The sequence below is a fragment of the Equus caballus genome, chromosome 4 (assembly GCF_041296265.1).
Source record: "Equus caballus isolate H_3958 breed thoroughbred chromosome 4, TB-T2T, whole genome shotgun sequence".
In the NCBI taxonomy this organism is placed as follows: Eukaryota; Metazoa; Chordata; class Mammalia; order Perissodactyla; family Equidae; genus Equus; species Equus caballus.
The window spans coordinates 44,134,226-44,156,796 of NC_091687.1; the positions used below are offsets into that span (position 1 = coordinate 44,134,226).

The window sequence follows — 22,571 nt, forward strand, 5'->3', positions numbered from 1 at the left end:
TCCTCAGCAAAAAGAGGAGGATTGACAGCAGTTAGCTCAGGGCTAATCTTCCTCAAAAAAAAATAAATAAATAAATAAAAACAAAACAAAACAGAGAGATGCTATATTCTTTTATCTCACTGCTCTTACCTCTCTATACCAATGGTCCTCAAAGTTTGGCATTATCAGAATTATCTGTAGAGATTTATAAACACAGATAGCTGGGCCCTACCCCGAGAGTTTCTGATTCAGTGGATCTCAGATGGGGCCTGAGAATTTTCATTTCTAGCAAGTTCCCAGGTAATGTTGAATGCTGCTGGTCCATGGATCACATTTCTTTTTTTTACCTTCTTAAAAATTTTATTAATGTCATAATAGTTTATAACATTGTGAAATTTCAGTTATACAATGTTATTTGTCAGTTACCACATATATGTGTCCTTTTACCCCTTGTGCCCACCCCCAACCCCCTTCCCCTCTGGCAACCACTAATATGTTCTCTTTGTCCTTGTATTTGTTTATCTTCCACATATGAGTGAAATCATACAGTGTTTGTCTTTCTCTGTCTGGCATATTTTGCTTAGCATAACACCCTCAAGGTCCATCCATGTTGTTGTGAATGTGACAATTTTGTCTTTTTTATGGCTGAGTAGTATTCCATTGTATATATTTACCACATCTTCTATATCCAATCATCAATTGACGGCCATTTGGGTTGCTTCCACATCTTGGCTATGGTGAATAATGCTGCAATGAACATAGGGTTGCATAAGTCTCTTTGAATAGTTTATTTCAAAATATGTCATTTTATTTTGTGATTTCTATTTGTCTAATTTCTTTTTTCTCCTTATTGAATTCTTTTGGATTGATTGAGGTTTTTTGAATAATCCCTCTGTTTTTCTCTTTATTTGGAAGTTATAGTACAGTTTCTATTCTTTAGTGGTTAATAAAAATTTCAACATGTGTATTAACTTATCAAAGTCCTAAGCTAAGCAATACTTTTACCTCTGGTATAACATAAGAACCATAGAACACTTTAACTCCATTTTCTTTTCCTCCTGATTTATGTTATTGTTGCTGTGTATTTAATTACATTTTTTCAAATTTTAGTCCAGAAGTCATTATTATTTTATACCAATAAATTTACCACTTCTTTTTTACATCTCAGACTATACAGACTACTCTTTTGGTTTATAACAATTTTTGTGAACCCTTTTCTGCTGTCTGTTTCTTCTGCTGGTTCTTATCATGGTGCCTTGTTTCTTGCGTGCTTGTTTTTTTTTTTTTATTAAGATTATGATAGATTACAACCTTGTGAGATTTCAGTTGTACATTATTGTTAGTCATGTTGTGGGTACACCACTTCCCCCTTTGTGCCCTCCCCCCACCCCCCCTTTTCCCTGGTAACCACCGATCAGTTCTCCTTGTCTATATGTTAACTTCCACCTATAAGTAGAGTCATATAGAGTTCGTCTTTCTCTGTCTGGCTTATTTCGCTTAACATAGTAACCTCAAGGTCCATCCATGTTGATGCGAATGGAACAATTTTGTCCTTTTTTATGGCTGAGTAGTATTCCATTGTGTATATATACCATATCTTCTTTATCCAATCATCAGTTTCTGGGCATTTAGGTTGGTTCCACGTCTTGGCTATTGTAAATAATGCTGTGATGAACATAGGAGTGCATGGGACTCTTGGGATTGCTGATTTCAGGTTCTTAGGATAGATACCCAGTAGTGGGATGCCTGGGTCGTAGGGTATTTCTATTTTTAACTTTTTGAGAAATCTCCATACTGTTTTCCATAGTGGCTGCACTAGTTTGCATTCCCACCAACAGTGTATGAGGGTTCCTTTTTCTCCACAGCCTCTTCAACATTTGTCACTCTTGGTTTTGGATATTTTTGCCAATCTAACAGGTGTAAGGTGATATCTTAGTGTAGTTTTGATTTGCATTTCCCTGATGATTAGTGATGATGAACATCTTTTCATGTGTCTATTGGTCATTCTTATCTCTTCTTTGGAGAAATGTCTGTTCATGTCCTCTGCCCATTTTTTGATCGGGTTGTTTGTTTTTTTGTTGTTAAGCTGTGTGAGTTCTTTGTATATTATGGAGATTAACCCTTTGTTGGATAAGTAGCTTGTAAATATTTTTTCCCAATTAGTGGGCTGTTTTTTTGTTTCAATCCTGTTTTCCCTTGCCTTGAAGAAGCTCTTTATTCTGATGAAGTCCCATTTTTTTATTCTTTCTATTGTTTCCCTCATCTGAGGAGTTATAGTGTCTGAAAAGATTCTTTTGACCATGGATCACATTTTGAGAAACACTGCTCTGGAGTGTTTATCTGCTACTTTACTTGGAAACCATTTTTCCTCCCAAAAGAAAGTAAAGGAAAAATTAAGAATGAAATAACTCTGCTTTCTCCCTATAACCTAACAACATCACAGCATCTTTTCTCAGTTGTGAGACTCTCTCTGAATTTGTTAATTCATTGAACAATTGTTTATTGAGTACCTACTATGTGCCAAGCACTGTACTAAGCACTAAGGAAACTAATAATAAACAAATCCTCAGCTCATAGAGAAGCTCATATGGAGGGAGACTAAATAGTATGTAAGCAGAATCCCCCTGGGTAGTGATGTGTTAAGGTCTGCTAGAATCATATAAAGGACCAGAGCAGCACCTAATGTGTTATTCATGAGTCTTTTGTAGGGGAGGGGCAGCTCCCCCTAAAGAAGGGACAAGGATTGTTCTGTTACAGGAGAAGTGATGCTGGGCAGACAAAATCCACATTCCACTTTTGGAGTTGGAGGAGATTTTGCAAAAGAGATGACATGCTATGAATTATTTCTGTGTCTTTCCTAAATCTTTCTGTTGCATTAAATTTTTATAGTTTTTGTTTACGTCTTTTCCTTTTACATTTGAAATCATTGATAATTTGACAAATAATTATAAGAAAATGAAATTTAAAAATATTTTGAGTATCCTTTTCTCTGGAATTAGATATAAAAGGCTCTCTCACATTCCTATACCTGCCTGCTGCCCCCTGCATTGAGGGGAAGCAGAGCCAAGGACCTGGAATGTGTTGCAGAGCCTCACGCCCGCATGATCAGGGTCAGCTTCCACTTGTGATCTGGGAAGCAGAGACACGGGAGGTAAAAGGGGAGTGACGAGAGATATACTGGGAGCTCTGTCTGATGTTGTTTCAGAAATCTAAACTTCATATGGAAACTGAGTCAGAGACCAAGAAGGGCAATGTCAGAAATTAAGGTTCTAGGTGGTACGAAAGAATTTTTCCAGATTTGTGTTTTTCTCCCAGGTCATCTGTGTTGGGCTTCTGGCTCTACTGGGTCATGGTATATACTAAAGGCGGAGTTCAGCCTTTGACACAGTCTCAGGCACCATCCTCTTTATTCGATGTGAGTAAGCCCACAACATAGTTTCCATGTAGCTTTGCACATTGTGGCTTCACTTCCCCCAGGGGTACTGGGAAGTACTATACCCTGGAGGCAGCCCGCTCCTCCCTCTCAAGAGGAGCAGGAGAACAGGCTATAGAAGAGAGAATTCCCACAGTTTTGTCTTGTGCACATTACCTTTACCTCTAAAGGTATGAGACTCAAGATATCTCAAGCCTTCAGTTTCTGTAGCCCACTTGATCTCTCTTTCTGTCGTAACACACCCACACACACGACATTATGTCATAAAAACTGCAGTTACCTCTGGGTTAGGAAAAGCATTGGGCCTTATCATTTAACAAGTATTTATTGAGTATCTACTGTGTTCCAGGCCCTGTCTTTGTGGGTAGGATGTACCAGTGAACAAAATAGACCAAAAAACTCTCTGCCCTTGTAAAGCTCACATTCTAGTGGAGTTTTTTTACATCCCTTGTGAATGAAAGTATCAGAGTCTTCCCTCAAATGATATTTAATGGGAGGGGGTATATAAAGTGGGAGAACCACAAGGAACATGATGTGGACAAGTGGCTTCTCTGAATAGGAGAATGAGTACAAAGGGGATGGTTAACAGGGATAAATTTGACTACTTTACAGTTTTGTTTGGGTAAGACCAATTCTCTTTTTAACAAAAATGGAAAAAAATCTATTAAAAAAAACTAAGAAGCATACATGTAGGCAAATTTAATAAATAAAATGATTGTCTTTTTCCTCCTAACAAATCTATTTCTGCTTTTCAGGTTTTAACATAATCCACCTACCAGTCAGTCGGCCAGTCAGTCAGCACGTCGTGCTCATAGTTTTACATTATAGTACTTCCCAGATAAGAATCCCATTCTTTCTTTATTCTTACTTGGTTTCAAGAGCTGTCTGGCAGTCACGCTGTTGAATTGAATTCAAGGATGCTTTCAGATTAGTGCCATGAAACAGGCAATTCACTGTATCTCCATAAGGCACGTTACTGTCCCCCAGTGAATGATATCTGACAGAAACAGTAAAAAGAGACTTATCTAGCATCTAACAAGCATTGCTTTTTCCAGGATGGGTAGAGAAAGGGAGACATTGCATGTAAGTCTTAGCATCATTAAGTAATCACAATGAGTACATTGTAAGTAAGTTGGCCCACATCAACCCTTGTGGCTGGAAAACCTATACTATAGCACCTGTCTTTGAAGAACTTAGATGGTGAAATTCCATTTCAAGTGAAATAGAGTAAAAAGTCCAATTATCTGGAAACTCCAAAAAGAGAGGCCTCTATAGGTTTATTCCTGGGGAAGGAGAAGTGGCCCCTGAAACTATGCATGAGACTGGAGTAGACTTCTATTCAGTGGACTTTGTGGGATCACAAAGCCAGAGTTGCTACCAAGCATTCACCATGGGGAAAAGTATTTTCCTGCATTTTCCATTCATTTTTGGGTATGATCTCTCAGAAATGCCTACAAAAGTGCTGTAGCAGAAATACCTCTCATAGGGACAATTAGCTAGTCAGTCAACAGCATTGTTGGCTGCTATTTTCTGTTGGAAACAGATTGAAACCTCAATGTAAGTAAATAATCTCATCCTGAGGCAGAGGAAGAGTTTTTTAATCCTTAACAGTGTCCTTTGGGACTTGTTTTAGAGTTTCATGGAGTCATAGGTGGGTATCACTGGGAATCAGTTCCAGATTTCCACAGGATTCTGTACTGTGAAAATTGCTACATCAAATGGACAATAAATTGGTTCACAGCTACTTTGGGGTGGATGGGTGGGAAATATCATCACAATGGTTGTTTCCCAATTTATAAACCAGTAGGGATTTTTTTCTTGGAAAATTAGACACATATGGAGCTATAACTAGTCTGACATTTAGTTTTCCATTTTTAAAAAAGTGTGAGTAGGGGCTGGCCTGGTGATGTGGTTAAGTTTGCATGCTCTGTTTCAGTGGCCCTGGGTTCGGATCCCGGGCATGGTCCTACACACTGCTCATCAAACCACGCTGTGGCAACACCCCACATACAAAATAGAGGAAGATTGGCACAGATGTTAGCTCAGCGACAATCTTCCTCAAGCGAAAAGAGGAAGCTTGGCAACAGCTGTTAGCTCTGGGCCAATGTTCCTCACCTGGAAAAATAAAAAGTATGAATAAATGTCTAATGCAGTGCTTTGTGTGCTAGCATCAGTGGAGAATGCGTTTGGGGAGGGTTGACACCATTTTATAAAATGATTATTACAAATCTGTATGGGGTGAAAACTCAAAACAACTACTTTTCCTGAAGCTGTAGAGTCAACCTAAAATTAAATCTACAGTTATTCCACTGTGGCTAGAATTGGTAATCAAAGATTAAGAGGATTTGTTTCACTGGAGGTCCCCAGTTACCACCAAAACACCTCTAGTCTCTGGACTGGGGCCTCTTCCTGTAATGTAATTCATTTGGTTTTTTCACACTTTCTCCCTTCAATTCTAAGAAATTACTGTGGCTTTTGTGTTATATTTTCATCGTTTTGATAAAATAATTATTCCCATCCCATTTTGCTCATGCTTCTTTGCATCATCTCTTTTGTTGTGGGTTTAAACTCACATGCACTCCCTCTTGTCTCTTCTCTGCTAATCCCGCCCAGGAATCATTCTATGGGTGAATAGAAGGTGTTGACTGTTCAATATGTTTTCCATGTATTGTCAGCTGCTTTATTACTGCCTCTCTCCAGTTCTTTGCCACTAAGAAGCATGAAGATGTTCATTTAAATTGCTAGGCTTCTGTCATGTCACAATGGAATGGATGCCTGGGATTGGGTGGATGCTTTGAGTAATACTGAAAGCTGTGTCTAACTTGTGTCAGCAGCAAAGTGGCAAAGAATGCAGCAATACCCTCCTCAGAGGATACAGAAAAAGCCTCCTCAGACTGGAACTATTTTCCCAGAAATACCAAGCTTACTAGTTTCTAATGTCCACAGACTTGTAATTATGGTGAATGAGTTTGAAGTTTAAGATTCTATAGTTGTCATTCAAAGAATATTGGAGATCCAAGATGTATTCTTCATCAAAGTGCAAGCACAAACTGAGCTCATCCTAGTACTCTCTTCTCTTGGTAGATGTACATCAATATCACTTATTTCTTTCTGAGAATATCTCAGTTTGGGGTCCTGTGAAACATCGTTAGAATAGGTAGCCATTAAAAGGAAAGAGTTGGACATTATGACAAAGAAGGATGTTCCTGCTATCTTGTTAAACGTAAATACAGTGTGTATTACATGATCTGATTTTGTTACACACACATATAACCCAGGGGACAAAGAATGAAATTATATACACCAAAACATTATCTGGGAATATCTCTAAGTGCTGAGATTCTTATACTTTTCTTTATGGTCATCTTTATTTTCACAAAGAATGAAAACTATAAATTATTAGAAATTAAACCACAAGCAATTTGACTTCATATATAGAGGGTGGTCTCCATGGGGATGGGGCTTACATTAGAAACAAACAGAACAAAAAGTCCATGTTATAGTTACGTGATTTCAAAAGGAGTCACTTAGAAGTTTCATAATGATCTCCTGGTTTTGAAGGTGAAAACAAGTTCTGATAGATTTCAAATTAGTCTGGTTTTCATTGAGTCTTTCAGTGTTCCCATTCAAAGTTCCAATGTGTGTTTTGCTTATGTCTAATACTATTTCCAGATGGTTTGGGAGGAAAAAAATGTAAAGATTTTATAAGACAGTGTCATCACATTTTATTCTCGTATTTGGAAACAAACAATATTTTATTGTGCCCTTCTTTCATACATATATATATGCCCTTCTTACGCCTTTTTGCAAGTTAGATTTTTTTTCATTCAGTTTTTTTTTATCTTTCTCCAAAAGCTTTGTGACAGCTGAGTTTAAGTGGTTGCTTCAGGCTACAGAAGTCAAAGATGAAATTGAATTATGCTTCCAGGCTTGGCATACAAAATCAAGAAAAATTTCATTCATTATGATTAATTAATCCAGAAGCACAGTGGTAGTATTATGGTTATATTGTATCTGGAACTTGGCATATTTTCAACTGACATTTACATGGTAAAGAAGAAAACGGAATGGTAACTCTGTGCCTGGCAAACTGCTCCATAATAAGCTGGGGAAAAAAAGAACAAACAAGAAGTCAAGGGGAAGAAAAGATATTATATATTGCATGTGGGGGGTTGGGTTTTTTGAGATTCCACTCACTATTGATTATCTCGTGGAAAATCCCATAATATAGGATAATGAATGGCTTACAAGTTAGAGTTATCCTCAACACCATTTTTACAAATGCCTTAATTTGTCATACATGGTATTATGGTGAAAATTACTCACAATGATAGTGACATACACAAGTAAATAATAAAAATGTTTCAGAAATGCCTATTATAGAAGAGGCATTGCTAACAAGAATTGCCTACTCAAATCCTTTTATATGGACTCTTTTCCTTTGTTGTGATAAACTTCATAAGTAGATTACCTGGGATTTATGTTACTATCTAGCAGACAGCTGATATACCTGAGGGACTAGCACCAGCTGGGAACAGAGACTTTTCAAGGATGAGGAAGATAGAGAAAGAGAGAGGGAGAGAGAGGAAAGAGGGAATTAGAAGGAGTGAATCCGTTAGCCACTGCTGCAGTAATACCGAATAATAAACAACAAAATCTCAGTGGCATCCAACAATAAGCACTTATTTATCACACATCTGTAGTCAACTCCACTGATCTCTGCTAGGCTTGCTCATAAATATGCAAATTAGGGAAGGTCAATTGCCCTGGGCTGGCTGGAATCTACTGGGCTTCTCAGCTTCAAGATGCAGGTGTGCAGGTCAGCCAAGAGGCTCTGCTCCCCATCATTCTCAGAACAGCTGGCTAGCTGGGGGAAGTTCTTCTCATGGCAAAGGCAGAGGCCCAAAAGAGAGTGAGCTCCACTGCACCAATAGCTTCAAGCCTAAGTGCACATGACATCTGTAAACATCTCATTGCTCAAAGGAAGTCACACAGCCTGAGCATTGGTGGGATGAGGGAAATAGGAGACCCTGGAGACAGAGAGTAAAGAACTGTGAGCAGTAATTCCTTCATCACTGAGGGTGAAAGGGGAAGGGGGAGTGAGAGTGAGAGAGACCTGGAAACAAACAATTTCCTTTAGATCGTCCCCGACCCATGGCCAAGCAAATGAGGAACTCATGTTGATAATGGTTTCAAGCCTTCAAGGTGTTGGGAGCTTCATTAGAATTTACTTTGAAGGATTCTTGCTAATAATGTGGTGACTTTGGGGAAAAATTCTGTTGTGGGTCACAATCCCACGTTGGCAGCAACCTACTTTCCGGTACATTGTCATGAAGTTTTTTCTGAGGAGTGTGGGAGAAAGTTTCTTTTCTGGGGGCCTGTGAATTTCCATTTGTCACTAACTTTGAATCACGTTGTCATTGTGACAGCTCAGGGGCCTTACAGATGCAAACATCAGATAAGACAGGTAGGTGTAAGTCAGGTTGCTCTCTGAAATGTACTATGCATAAGTGCTATATATGGATGAAGACCCAAAATATACTTTCTGTATAGGAAAGCCAGTTAAAGACAAAGAGCACTTTAATTATAAAAGCATGTATAGGAACACTTCCAGAAGACTGGCCTCTATATCTGGTTCTATATTCATTTGTGTGACATCCTTATTCAAAGGAAACCCTTTATACTCCTTGAAGAACCTCATTTTCTGTACCTGTAAAATAGATATTTAAAACATGTAGCAAAACTTGCCTATATACTGAAAGATCTATACTGAAATATTCAAGTCTATAATTTTGACAAAACTTAAATGTGTTCTGCTTTAAGCGTCTATTCCAACAGGTATGTGACTTCTGGACAATGTCAAGATCAGACTAGCACACTGGAACATACAACTGATATCTTTGATCTACCCAACACTCTTTCCTTTGGACATCTACTGCTTCTCTACTGTAGGAGATTCTCGGAGAACTGTCAGCCAGAGAACGCTGCCCTCCCACCTCTACCACTATGACTGGAGAGACCATTTGACCCTAAGTGGGGCAATGAGACTCTCTCTCCTGGAAATTTGTATCTCGAGGGGTGACACCGAGGGATGGAATCTTGTGAACAGACATACTGCAGTTGGAGGTGAGCCATCCAATGGCAGGCCACTAAAGAGCGAGAGAGTGTTATTAAGTTCCGTTACCTGGATCCTCAGAACTGCTCTAGTTTTTCCCTTTTCCAACACTTGAATGTTCCTTCCTTGACTATGTAACTACTCTCTCTTTCTAATAAATTGCTTTTTGGCTTATGTCAGCCAGAGTCAATTTTTGGTTTCTTGCAACCAAATGAAGCATGCTTGATAGTGTGGATGGAATCAACTGGCTTCTATTCCACTCTCATTCTAATTGGAGAGACTTGAAAGGCAATACCCTCATTTCTCAGATCCCCATGCAGGTAGGGTTCTGGATGTCATTTAAGTTCTACCAATTCGAGGCATTAGTATAAGACTTAGAAGTCTGAAGTGAGACAGAGGCCATTTTCTTGTCTTTTTGGCTGTCTCTGCTGATAAACATGGTTGTGAAAATTGGAGATTTCTCTGTAGCAGTGTGCCACTGTCCACTCTACAGCTTTCTTGGTGATGAGAAGAAGTTGTGGTGGCAGAAGTGGCAGCAGAGTGGCAGCAGGTTCTTGACTCAGGCATGGCTCCAGTGGTGCCTCACTGGTAGTAGCTGGTGGGTCAGTTCTATATTATTTTGTAGTCACTTATAGAGACAGCCTGATCCTTCCACACGTCTAATGATTTTGTAAGTACTCATCCTCTGTATTAAATTCTTCCTACTTATAAATACCTAAAGTGGTCTCTTTCTCCTGCATTGAACCTTGGGTAATATAGAACCCTAACTGACACAAATATATAAATGATCTAGAAAAGGATCACATGAGCCAGTTTGGTAGGAATATGCAAATAAAGCAAATGTAGTACAAGAATGGTCAAATAAATTTTGTACTTGAGTTTCCTCTATATCATCATCAACAGACAGGCACTTCTGTCATCAAGAATACAGAAGCTATAAAATTTGTAAGGTATAGATAAGCACTGAGTTATAAGTATTCAAATTTTACAAAGAGTTCAAGAAATTTTCTTACAATAATTTTTGTCTGATATTAATGTAGTTACAGCAGACAGTTTTTTAATTGAAAAGTTGATTCTAAAATATATTTGGAAGACACAGAACTAAGACTAGCCAAGAAACTCCTTAAGAAGTAGTAAATCAAGATGAGGGACTTGCATTACCAGATATAAATTTATTCTAAAGCAATGATAAATAAGGTAAAATGATATTGTTACTTTGGGGAAACTGACAGAACAGAATGGAATGTCTAGGAAGAGACTCACACAATATGGACACTTCAGTTATGACAAGGCTGGCAGTGAGGATCAGTGGGGAAAGTGTGGACTAGTCACTCCAATATGCTGAGAAAACTAGTTATAGGAAGGGGAAAAAAGCCCTACTTCACTCTATTCACACACACACATACTTCAAAATGGTTTGGTGATTTATCCATGAATGGTAAAACTTCACATTTTTAAAACATTGAGAAAAAAATATAGTAGAATAATAGCTTTAAGACTTCTGGGTAGGATAGAGTAGGGAAGACATTCTTTTTTTTTTAAAGATTTTATGTTTTTCCTTTTTCTCCCCAAAGCCCCCCGGTACATAGTTGTATATTCTTCGTTGTGGGTCCTTCTAGTTGTGGCATGTGGGACACTGCCTCAGCGTGGTTTGATGAACAGTGCCATGTCCGTGCCCAGGATTCAAACCAACAAAACACTGGGCCGCCTGCAGCGGAGCGCACAAACTTAACCACTCGGCCACGGGGCCAGTCCCTAGGGAAGACATTCTTAAACAAGATACAAAATCAGAAACTATAAAAGACTGGGGGCTGGCCCCATGGCCGAGTGATTGAGTTTGTGTGCTCTGCTTCGGTGGTCCTGGGTTTGATCAGTTCGGATCCTGGGTGCAGACATGGCACCGCTCATCAGGCCACTCTGAGGCGGCATCCCACATAGCACAACCAGAAGGACCTACAACTGGAATATACAACTATGTACTGGGGAGCTTTGGGGAGAAGAACTAAAAAAAGGGAAGTTTGGCAACAGTTGTTAGCTCAGGCGCCAATCTTTAAAAAAAAAAAACTGTAAAAGATTGGCCTTGTCTTTGACTTCAGTTAGTTCCTGAAAGATGCAAGGTCTAGTCAGATAAAAGCCAGATGCCTCAGAGATTGGTCCTTCCTGCTACTCCGCATGTGGCAGCAGAGTTACATCCAAACGACTGGAACATAAACAGGAACACAGAATGAAGGACTAAGAGAAAGTGTTGTGTAGATCAGGTCTATAAGTGTGGGTGGCCGGGTGAGTGCCATGTAAGGAAGACCTGCTACCATTCTAGAAAAAGACAGGATGCATGGGATAAAATTCAACAGAGAGTCTCATCATATCAGATCTCATTGTAATATCTTGTTATTTTCATTTCCTGTCAGATGATCCATACTGATAGGGCTTTATGGCTTTATTTATTATAAATTCTGTTCAATGAAAACCCTTGTAGAACATATGCCATCTCTAGTTCCCATAAATGTGAGGCATTTAAAGCACTAGGGGAGTTATTGATATTTTTTTTAATCACTGGGTGTCTAATTGTATTTTAATATAATGCAAAGACTGTAGGCCCTTAGGGAAGAAACTGCTGAAAAATCCTTTCCTTGGAGTGAAAGGACTATTGTAGGTGAGATGGAGGGCAGAATCATAAGGTAAGACATAGAAGTGGAGAAATAAAAACAGGCAAGCTCTCAGCTAGAATTCATAGTCCAGAATAGCAAAAACCAAGTATTTGAAATGGAAAACAATTCCTTGCTTTTTACATTGTAACAAAAATTCTTTTGAAGGAGAAGAGATCATTTTAATAAAATGAAGATCTATCATAATAACAATTTTAGAAACAGATGACTGATAAAAATAAGCTCATGTTAAAAACAAAAAACTGTGTTTCTTAAAATTTTATAAACAAAACCTTCCATAGACTGATATCCTTGAACAAGGAAAGGTATTTAGCTTTGTATTTTAACATTTTTCAAAAGTTGGGGAACAATTTCCTTCTCAAAGATTTCCTGACACATTAGATAAAAATGCAAATAAAGAGGAATAAAGTCTTAAAAGGAGGCATCTAATAAACTCAGCCTAACCATGTAAAAGCATATAGGTCTCAAAACTAATAGACCTGAGCTCCAGAAATTAGTGTAGAGATCTTGGGCAAAGCTCCCAACTTTCTTACATGTTGATTTTCTTGTCTGTAAAATGAGGGTGTTGTACAAAATGATACTGAAAACAAAATTGAAAATCCAGACTAGCAGAGGGCAGGCATTAAGCCCCAGGAAAGTTCCAGACACTGAATATAACAGGAGGTTAGAGAGGAAAAGTTAATAAGAACACGACAGAACTTCATCCTTAAGAGAGGCTGGGTATCCAGCAAACTAAAAGGACAGACAGCATCCAGGACAGGAAAACTGAAGTCCGTGGAGGCTGAGGTGGAAGCCGAATCTCCTGAACAAGACGCAACTCCATGGCCTAGAACTGGGGCCTAAGAACTAGGCTGCTTTCGCTGAAAGGAAACACATCTGCTAACTCTTGCCTCAAGCCTGACATTAATATTTGGGATTAGGGGAGTCTGGTCTAAGAGAGAGTAGCAAGGGATTCTGAAGGAAGGTGAGAGAGGAAGCTGGAGGACCAGGAACCTACATAGCACCCTGGTTCTCAACATGTTAAACCTCTCATAGAAGAATGAAGATTTCATCGGCACTTTTGTAGAACCGGAAAATGTACTCCTAGACAGGCTGTATGGCTGTCAGCCCAGAAACTTCACTGTAAATCATTTGGAAAATCATGTTTGTCAACAGAAAATTAAAATGCCTTTAATGGTAGTTGCTTAAATGTCGTCTCGTGTTTTCACCACAGCCTCCTTTCCTGGGGAGAAAATTTCAAATTTGTCATTATTATCCTCTCTTAGAAGTGGCTCAGGGCAATTGTTGTATGAAACATAAACCAAAACACAACAATCAACTTCCGAATGGAATGCCAGTGTCGTATATGGAAGCAGCATGCAAACCACAAAGGGAGGAGTGTAGCAGCAGATTTGTCAGGTTGCCAGTACAAGACAATGTCTAAATTCCCATAACTAGATCTGCCTTTAGAATATTTTATGTTTTCCAAACCGGACCTGGGGTTTTCTGGAATGATGAACAGTAACACCCTAAGCAAAGTCTTAATCAGTACTACTTTGAAATTTGTAACTGAAAATTAATTAGGTCACCCTGTTGAGATTAAGAACATGATTATGTGATAATGTGGCTCATTTCACACATGGAAAATCCCGAGGCAGTTAGGGTCCTGTTAAGCCTTTTGTATTTTTTAATTGTTTATTTAGATTCGACTTTTCTGGACTTGGTTTATATGCTGTTGCCTTCTCTGTGAGTGAATCTCTACATTTCTCCGCTCAGTTTTCAATACAATATAGTGTCGTGGAAAGAAGTTAAATTATGTCTCATCTTTACTACGTACTTGCAGACAGCCTCTGAATCAGGCATCTGAACTTTCTGGACTCTCTCCTATCTGTGAGTAAGGATAATCATACCCATTTCACAGTCTTGTCATGAGGAATAACCCAAGGGAACCTCTGTGCAAGGCCTGGCACTCAGAAGATGTTAGTTTCCTTTCTTGGTCTGCAACTGGCAGCATCCTACCTACTTAACCACCTTTCCCACTTACATCTAAACCTACAACTTTCCCTCCAGCAAGGTTAGTCTCCTTAATGTTCCTGCTGTGCTAATTCTCACTTCCCACCTTGGGTTATGTTACTGTGGCCCCATCCTCTTTCCTAATTACTACTCATCATTCAGGTGTAGAAGGCAAACGTGTCTACACGTAAGTATCAACAAAATGGAAATGAAACAAGTTACTTTACTCCTACCTCTACCATCTTTTCTTGGCTACTTATTTGTGTAGACAGTCATTCCTTAACTTGCGAATATCATGGGGAATGCATAAAATAGACCTACTGAAGTTAATCTATGTAACATTTATTTCCAATTATACAAATATTATTGCCTTTAATGGTAGTTGCCTACTATGCAGAGGATACAAAGTTGAGAAAAAAATCAATCTCTTCTTTTGTAAATTCATTATTCCCTTAGGAAGAAATTTGAGTGATGCTGCATGTTGTATTTTTCACTCAGCTAAGATAATTATTATGAAGTATCTTGTGTCTTTATATTTGGTGAAATTCAGGCCATAGATAGCCTTTTGCTTATATTTTGTGGATAGTAAAATGAGATTATGTAGCCAACACTTTAAATAACATGATGATTTTAAATAAGATGCTATAATTTCCATCCAGGCTATTTAAAATTCATATTGAATAAAAAATGGACAATTTTTTAAAAATCCGCCAACAGATTATGGCTTGGTAACTGATTCATTAGGAGTTAAACAAAGGGCTTAGTGGTAAGGTGATGTAACCAGAACATATTCTGAAGCGGTGAAGTATATTTATCAATCAAATGAAAAAAATTCATGTGATTCTTTGCCTTCAGTCAATGGAAAGTAAATCTGGTTAAATATGTTTGAATTTATTCTGTCAGCTTTATTTACATAGTTTATATTTTAATTCAAAGCTGATACCTTGATTTGTTAGTTCTAGGCTAGAAGCTCATCCTGTCCTTTTCTAGAACATTCTTTTTATGCACTATTAATATTTCTGTCTCATAGACTAAACCATATTTCTTATGTTCACTAAGAAGACCTTGTTTCTTAGAAAATAAAAAGAAAGCAATGACATTCCTAAATATTCCTAGCAATATTTAGTGTGGGCTGATGTGGTAGGAAATTTTTATTGATTTCTTCTGGGTAGAAGAGAGCCATGCTCTCCTCATGTTAGAGAAAGTTACTCGAGAATTATGGTCTTAGGCCCTTCGAGTCGCCATCTATCTGAGAACCTGCTGAGCATGATTACAAATCACGAGATGGGCTTGGGTTTTCCCAAGCTGGCTGCAGAGACGACTTGTCTAGGCTCCCAGTGAACAGCCACAGCCCACAGAGAATGTGTGTTTACCCAGACCTTTTACATGGTTTACTTCTGAAAATTGGTTCAACCACATGGGAATCTAGTTAGGCTCTTGGAATTATAATCTTTGACTGGCATGTAACCCAAACATTTTTATGGGATTTGCAAATCAGATTGGAGCTTAGAAAATGAAGGAAGAATAGTAAGAGTCCAAACCTAAAGCTCTTTCAGGTCCACCTAAAATCCACCTTTTAATGCATGGGTTCCCATCACCAAATTATTCTTTTTTACTAAATATAAGTAGGAAGCAGAATTTTAGTGAGACATAGTGAAAGATAATTTTTCAGTCATCATGCAGCTCACTTGGGAGGTAAAGGTATGTGAAAACTTCCCTGTGTGTGATCCCCTAGGCATGTTCTACCCAGGTGTTTAGGAGGATAGATTTTTATAGCATAATGTCAATTGAGCAATAGACGCCTGTGGTATTTCATCCATGAACCAAGGTAGGTTCTATGTTTGATAAACCGAAGTGTAAAGCTGATAGATAAGCTCTATCTTTAGGCATCTTCAAGCTATTATATCTGCATTTCTCAGGGCAAGAAGGGAATAATTAAGACTGATGCTTTATTTGAAAATGCATTGTTTTTCTTGTTAGGAATAAACCGTGGTTACTAATAGAAGGAAAAAGCTTAACCATAGTAGAAAGCTGGCAGAAAACTTGCTATGCAATGAAGAACTTGCCTTTTCTAGTTCTAACATTCAGTAGCTGAAAGCAGATCATTGCTGTAAAGAAGTATTTACCAATTTTAAAAGGTCTTGGCCCATCATAGCTAGTGTTAGATTTGGAATATAGCTTTTGTTGCCAAGGTGACAAACACTTATAAATATAACACATCTTCTAATGTGCTTTTAACTTGGTATTTTTATGGCTTTTAAATCAGATACCATTAGCAAATATATTAGGTAATTTAGCTGAAAGACCATTTTCCTCTAACACTTTTTGTTACATTTCCCCAGGTATTTCAGTAAATGTCTGTTGTGACATTCTACTCCTGCTAGGCTTCCAACGTAAGGGGATACATAAAGTACATCTGGTAAAGATTAACATATATTACCTTGCCTTTTTGTATTGATCACCAAAAAATGTATAAAAGAGAGTTAAATTTGTAGTCTCCTTGAAGAGCAGCCATTGTTCCTATTGTTATTTTGGGGTCTACATCCCCTCCCCCCAAATAATAATCTGGCTTTAAGATTCAATGCAATGGAAAGGGGTTTTGGGACAGCATAATAACTATATATTAACACTCCCAAAAACCTCCATACCTAAATGCTTTCCCTTAGATATCCAAAAAAAAAAAAAAAAAGAGGCTATGGGGAAAATAATTACAATGGACCATCTGGAGCCCCAGTATTTCCACAAGTCTCAGTTTATTGTTCCCAACAATAAACCCAACAGCCCAGGCAGGGAAGGAATTAAGTCTAAATGTATTCATTAGCTTGTTAAAAGAAGACTTGTGAGGTGGACATATTTGTCATGGCAAAGATAAAATCAGATAAGACATATTTAGTTTAAGCCCAAATTTGCCTTTATTGTTACCTTGTCAGAAATTCTTCCATTAATTCATTTATTCTTTTTTCTTTCATTCATTTGACCAACAGACATTTAAGAAGCATCAACCATGTTCCAAGCACAGGAAATACAGAGATGAGCGAGTCCTGGCCCTCAAGAAGCACATGGTATCAGGAAGGAGGTAGACAAATAAATGAAGTATTATAACATACTGATAAATGCTAAGGTAGAGATTCCACACAAAGAAGTGCTCAGAGACGAATCCCCAAAGAGGAAAGACTGCAATTGTTTAAGAGTCAAGATGGAAAAGAGGAATATACATTTTACTTGAACAGCAAAACTCTTGACAGTTAATGTTTTATATAGTAAATCCAGAATTGCCATTTCCTTGCTGTGTGATCCTGAATAGCCTCTCTGTGCCTCAGTGACTTCTCCTATGTAATGTAGATAATTATACTTGCCACCCACATAGCTCATAGAAGCCTCTTGATGGGAATAATGGGATACGGGTGGTGTAGCTATTTGAATTCTTTGGAAAAGAAAGATGCTATGTAAACACACAGCATCCTTATTATTCCAAGCGGTAGCATTTTGGGTAATTACTGTATAATACTGCACCTTTGTGTGTGTGTGGTTTGTTTCTTCATAGAAAAGTAAGCGCTAATGTTGAGTTTCTCTAATAACTTTGGAAGCAATTTTAATCCAGCAGACAAAACATAATAATCTTTAGAGTAAGTCAAATCCCTTTGTATTTGAGTAGATTTTGTTATTTACCAAGGTCTTAGGCAATTTTACCACAATTATGACAAGCAGTGCCCAGCAAGCCTAGCTCTCTCAGCGAGTATCTGAAAGACACTATTGCGGACAGGCCAGAAACTTCTATACAACAGACACTCTGTGTGTGTGTGTGTGTGTGTGTGTGTGTGTGTGTGTGTGTGTTGTATAAGCGCCTGAGCCTGGGGCTTGCCAGAAAGAGCTGGGAACGAGCTGAGACTGGCTAGCATACCTGAGGCAGCTGTTACACCGTGGCGCCTGGATTCTTCTCTCAGACTCCAGGCTGGCTCCACTCCTCCTCCTCCTTTTTGTAGTCTCTCTAACTCTATCTCTCACTGTCTTTCTTCCTCCCTCCTATGACTTGGTGGGAGATTCCCATGGCCTGAGACTGTGCCGTATTCCTGCTGCCAGACATTCCAGGACTGTCTGGCTGGTGGAAGAATCCACACTGGTCGGGGCATGAAGTCTCAGAGAAAAACGGCCCTCAGCACTCTTACCTGTTTCATCTTTCTTTTCATCCATTCATTCTCTCTCTTCCTCTCTTCCTTCCGTGTCTCTCTCCCTCTCTATGTCTCTCTGGTTCTCACCTTCATTTTTGTGCTGGAGATTAACTATGAATTGCACAGCAACCAGGGAAAATGGTAGTTCAAAGCAGATCTGCTCTTGGGTCCTGAAACTTGCTTTGGGCTATCTCAACAAGATGTTGTCTATCAGCTTTACCTGGGATTTGCTAAGGCATCCAGCAGTTCATTAATAAAAGAGGCAGCCTGTATTAAGGAGCCTGTTTTAATCCCTTCTCTCCCCCTAGAAATAGTGCTACTCAGAAAGCTTCCTCCAGGAGATGCCAAAGAGTGGTGAGGTTACACAATAAATATCTAAATAGCTGCAAGGATTTAAAAAAAATTATACAAGAAACCTCACTTTTCAGTTTAATCTGGCCTCTCATGGTTTGAGGTAGTTTTCCATAGGCTGCCCCTGGAATTGGACAGAACTAATGTAGCCAACCAGGATGAATTTTCCTAGAGAAAAATGCCAGTGTTAAACCAGCATGAGAAAGGCAAAGAACCCTACACCCCTGGAGGCCCAGGGCCCTTGACAAGGGTAATGGTGTGTATCACGACTAGAAAGGCCAATGATACTAATCCTAAGAGATGGTCGCTGGTTACATTTCATGGACTTGGGACTCACTGACAGAAAAGAGCAATTACTTATAGTCCTATTTTTAAAAAAATTTGACAAAGATCCCCATCGTGGTGGATTAGGTACATTTAATATCTCAATTAATAAACCTTCTATAGGAGTAACATGTCAACTTTGGTTCAAGAAATCCATACCAGTTGATAGTCATCCAGGAAATGTCTTTCATGCCCACATATTAAATTTAATCTTCTGCCCCTGTTTTATAAGACTTTGTATTCATCTGCTGAAGAAAAGATGCTTATTTTATCATTCCAACTTAACAGCTTGCTTAGCAAAACTGATAGGTAGGAGTTTAAAAGATATTCGTTGAATGCCTATTTTGTATATTTACAAAAGAGGTAGATTTAAGGGAGTTACCCAAAAGCAATATGTTTTTTGTCCCACCGTTATCCTATTGGTCTTCCTTTCATTCAGCGGATTTATCTGTCATGAAGAATTTAAGTTTCATATTTTCTTCTGTCAGTTGTGAAAAGGCCTGTCAGCTGGGGCTTACACTACAGTTTGCCAAGAGGCCTATAGCACACAATGACAATACAATCTTATATTTGTGCTCCAGTCTCCAGATAATCCCCCACTTTCCTTCTTGCAGCCCAGTTATGATCAGGCTTAAGTTGCATATTCCATTTTTAGCCAGATTTTGCTGATAAATGCTATCAGCAAGACTGAAATGAAATACAGCAGGTTTAGCTCTTATTACCAGTGTAGAACATGCCTTGGGAGTTGCGTGTGTGATACTGAGATAGTAGTTGTATAAAACCATTTAATTCACAGAAACTAAATAAGGGAATGTTAATGGTATTGGCTTTTATACGTTGGATGTTCCAAGGTCTTTCATTCATGCATCTGAAAATACAGATCTCTGACGACATTCTGGAAGATATGCCATAGATACTGGGCCATTTCCTGTATTGTTTCCGGTGGGGACATAATTTTGAGAGAAACTATGCAAAGGATTAACAGTATTTATTGATACCCTCAAACACAAGAAACTTTGTTTTTGTCATTTTTATTCTGAGCTCACAAAAGCCCCTGGTCTAAGAAAGATTTACATTTCCCACATCCATACATAAGCTACCACATTCTCGTTAAATGGAAACCATATAAATAGTTAGACGCCTGCAAGCCGTTCTTCTTACAACCTTCTGGGTCTGCAGCAAAATGCGAAGGACTGGTGTATTAGAAAAATGTATCATTGCCTCAGCCAAGGAGAGGGAAGGGTTAATCGTCATTCCTAGAACTCTGGAGTTGAACAAAAAGCTTGCAGCCTGACACCAAAATAACATCACAATGAGAAGTGAAATTGCTTCTAAAGCTAAATTGCTTCATTTGAAAATTGTAGTGATACTGAGAACAATTATGTCACTTAAACTTTCACAGTTTTGTTTTTATAAATCAGTTATAAAACTATCACGTAGTTTAAATGCAATTATTTAATAAGGGCATTTGTAATTGTCCAACATAATCAATTATGCTTCAATCGGTTTCTTCTCTGCGACTGTATTTTTGTTAGTGTCTGAGTCATTCTTATGGTAATACACACTTTTTAAAAAAGCCAAATAAAATCATTGTTTTCCAGAAAAGTTCTTTCCCCCCTCTGATTGCAAAGCATTTCCCCCACTGCAAACTGAGTCTCAGAATTTCTTTTTTCCCATTGTCTTAGAAACTAAACATCTACTCAAAGCATGAGAAGGAAAAATACACTGCTGAATAATAGGGGAAGTGAAAGTTGGTTCTTCAAGAGTCATGTTTTCCGAGTTGAGACAGGGGCCAGTGCTGGGGAGCAGGGAGTGGTGCATGTGGGTTACCCAGCGGGAGCCATTGCAATGTTGGTACCACAAGTCACAGATTATGACTTTGATTTTCTAAGAAGGAGGAGAGATTAATCATGGGCTGAGTCTAGGCGCACTCGGGCCTCCCAGAGGCTATAGGATTTTAGTTGCTGTGTTGTGCAATTTGTGGGCTATTTGATCCACTTTGGACTGTCTAGAAAGCTATGTTTTCCTTCCAAATTTCAACTGAAGTCTCTGCTAATGCCTTATCCCTCTATTTTGCCTGGTTCATCCTGATCTCTGTACCCACTGGCTTGACCAAGAGGCTTCTCATGGAGTGAGGCTCTCAGCGTCTCTTTCCTCTCTCCCCATCCTTTTTCTCTCTTATAGACAGTTTCTCTCTTACCTTGACTCTTCTTCGATATTTTCTGTTTCTCTAGAGACTCTCACCACTTCGTGGAAGATATCAACCCTTTTTCTCTCTCTGCTGTGCATCCTTCCTAAGAACAGTGCTCTTCCTCAAGAGCATTTCCTCCTTTTAGGTCGCTCTTGGAGAGAATGTCTGAGTGCTGCCAGTGACTACTTCAGCCACCTGGATTCAGCAGAAACTGGAGCAGGGATTCCAACAAAGACTCCGTCATACTGGAGCCAGTGTATTTGTCCTTTTGAAACCCTAATGTGATAGTATCACTTCCCACCTTAAAACCAGTCCATGATGTTCCCTTATTTTAGGGTAAAAGCCAAAAAGTTCTGTGTGCTCTGGCCCACTTAGTTCTAGATTTTTTTTCACACCTTCTTTCCCTGCACTCTTTGTTCCAGACACACAGGCCTTCTCTCTAAAATGGCCACTTTCTCTTCCAGTCCAAAGCCTGTACACCTGCGGTTCCTTCTGCTTGTGATGTTCTTCCAGCCCCACCCAGCACAAACCCCAGATCCCTTACCAGGCTAGCTCTCACTCCCTCCTCTTTCCCCTTTCAGAACAAGCTTCACTACTCAAGAAAATCAACACAGATGCCCTGAACCAAGAACACGGTCTCAGTCTTCTATACTAATAAGATAATGGACTTTTTCTTCAAATTGCTTGTTATACTTGGGATGTTATATTTATTTGCAATATTATTTGATTATTATCTCATTCCAATGGCCCCTCCTCAAGAACAGGGACTTTATTTTTGCTTTACCTGATATCTCTGCACTCAGCAGATGCTCAGTTTATTTCTATTAAATGAATGAACTCTTTAGGGTTCATAGAAATTTTGCATCAAAAAATAAGGAAAACTGGGGTCGGCCTGGTGGCGTAGCGATTAAGTTTGCACACTCCGCTTTGGTGGCCCAGGGTTCGCCAGTTCGGATCCTGGGCACAGACCCATGCACCGCTTATCAAGCCATGCTGTGGTAGGCATCCCACATATAAAATAGAGGAAGATGGGCACAGATGTTAGCCCAGGGCCAGTCTTCCTCAGCAAAAATAGGAGGATTGGTGGTGGGTGTTAGCTCAGGGCTAATCTTCCTCAAAAAAATAAATAAATAAGGAAAGCAAAGTTCCTAAACCTAGGTCAAGCAGCAGTATTTGAGAGCACCCTCACATGTGTTCATGGAGAAATGTACACTGACAAATTGAAAACAGCCTAAGCATCAATGGAAGAACAGATAAGCAACTTGTGCTATGTTCATAAAACGTAATACTATGCAGCAGTTAAAATTAATGAATTAGTGCCATATGTGTCTACATTGCTAAGTCCTTAAAA

General features: G+C 38.8%; 1 long non-coding RNA gene across 1 annotated transcript; it reads right to left on the minus strand.

The window, feature by feature from the left end:
• Positions 1 to 312: 312 nt before the first annotated feature.
• On the minus strand, positions 313 to 6,118 carry LOC111773081 (uncharacterized). The gene is made up of 3 exons (XR_002807279.2): positions 5,986 to 6,118; positions 4,281 to 4,409; positions 313 to 726 (listed from the first exon to the last, which is right to left on the minus strand). It is a non-coding gene; the product is annotated as an uncharacterized lncRNA (long non-coding RNA).
• Positions 6,119 to 22,571: the final 16,453 nt, after the last annotated feature.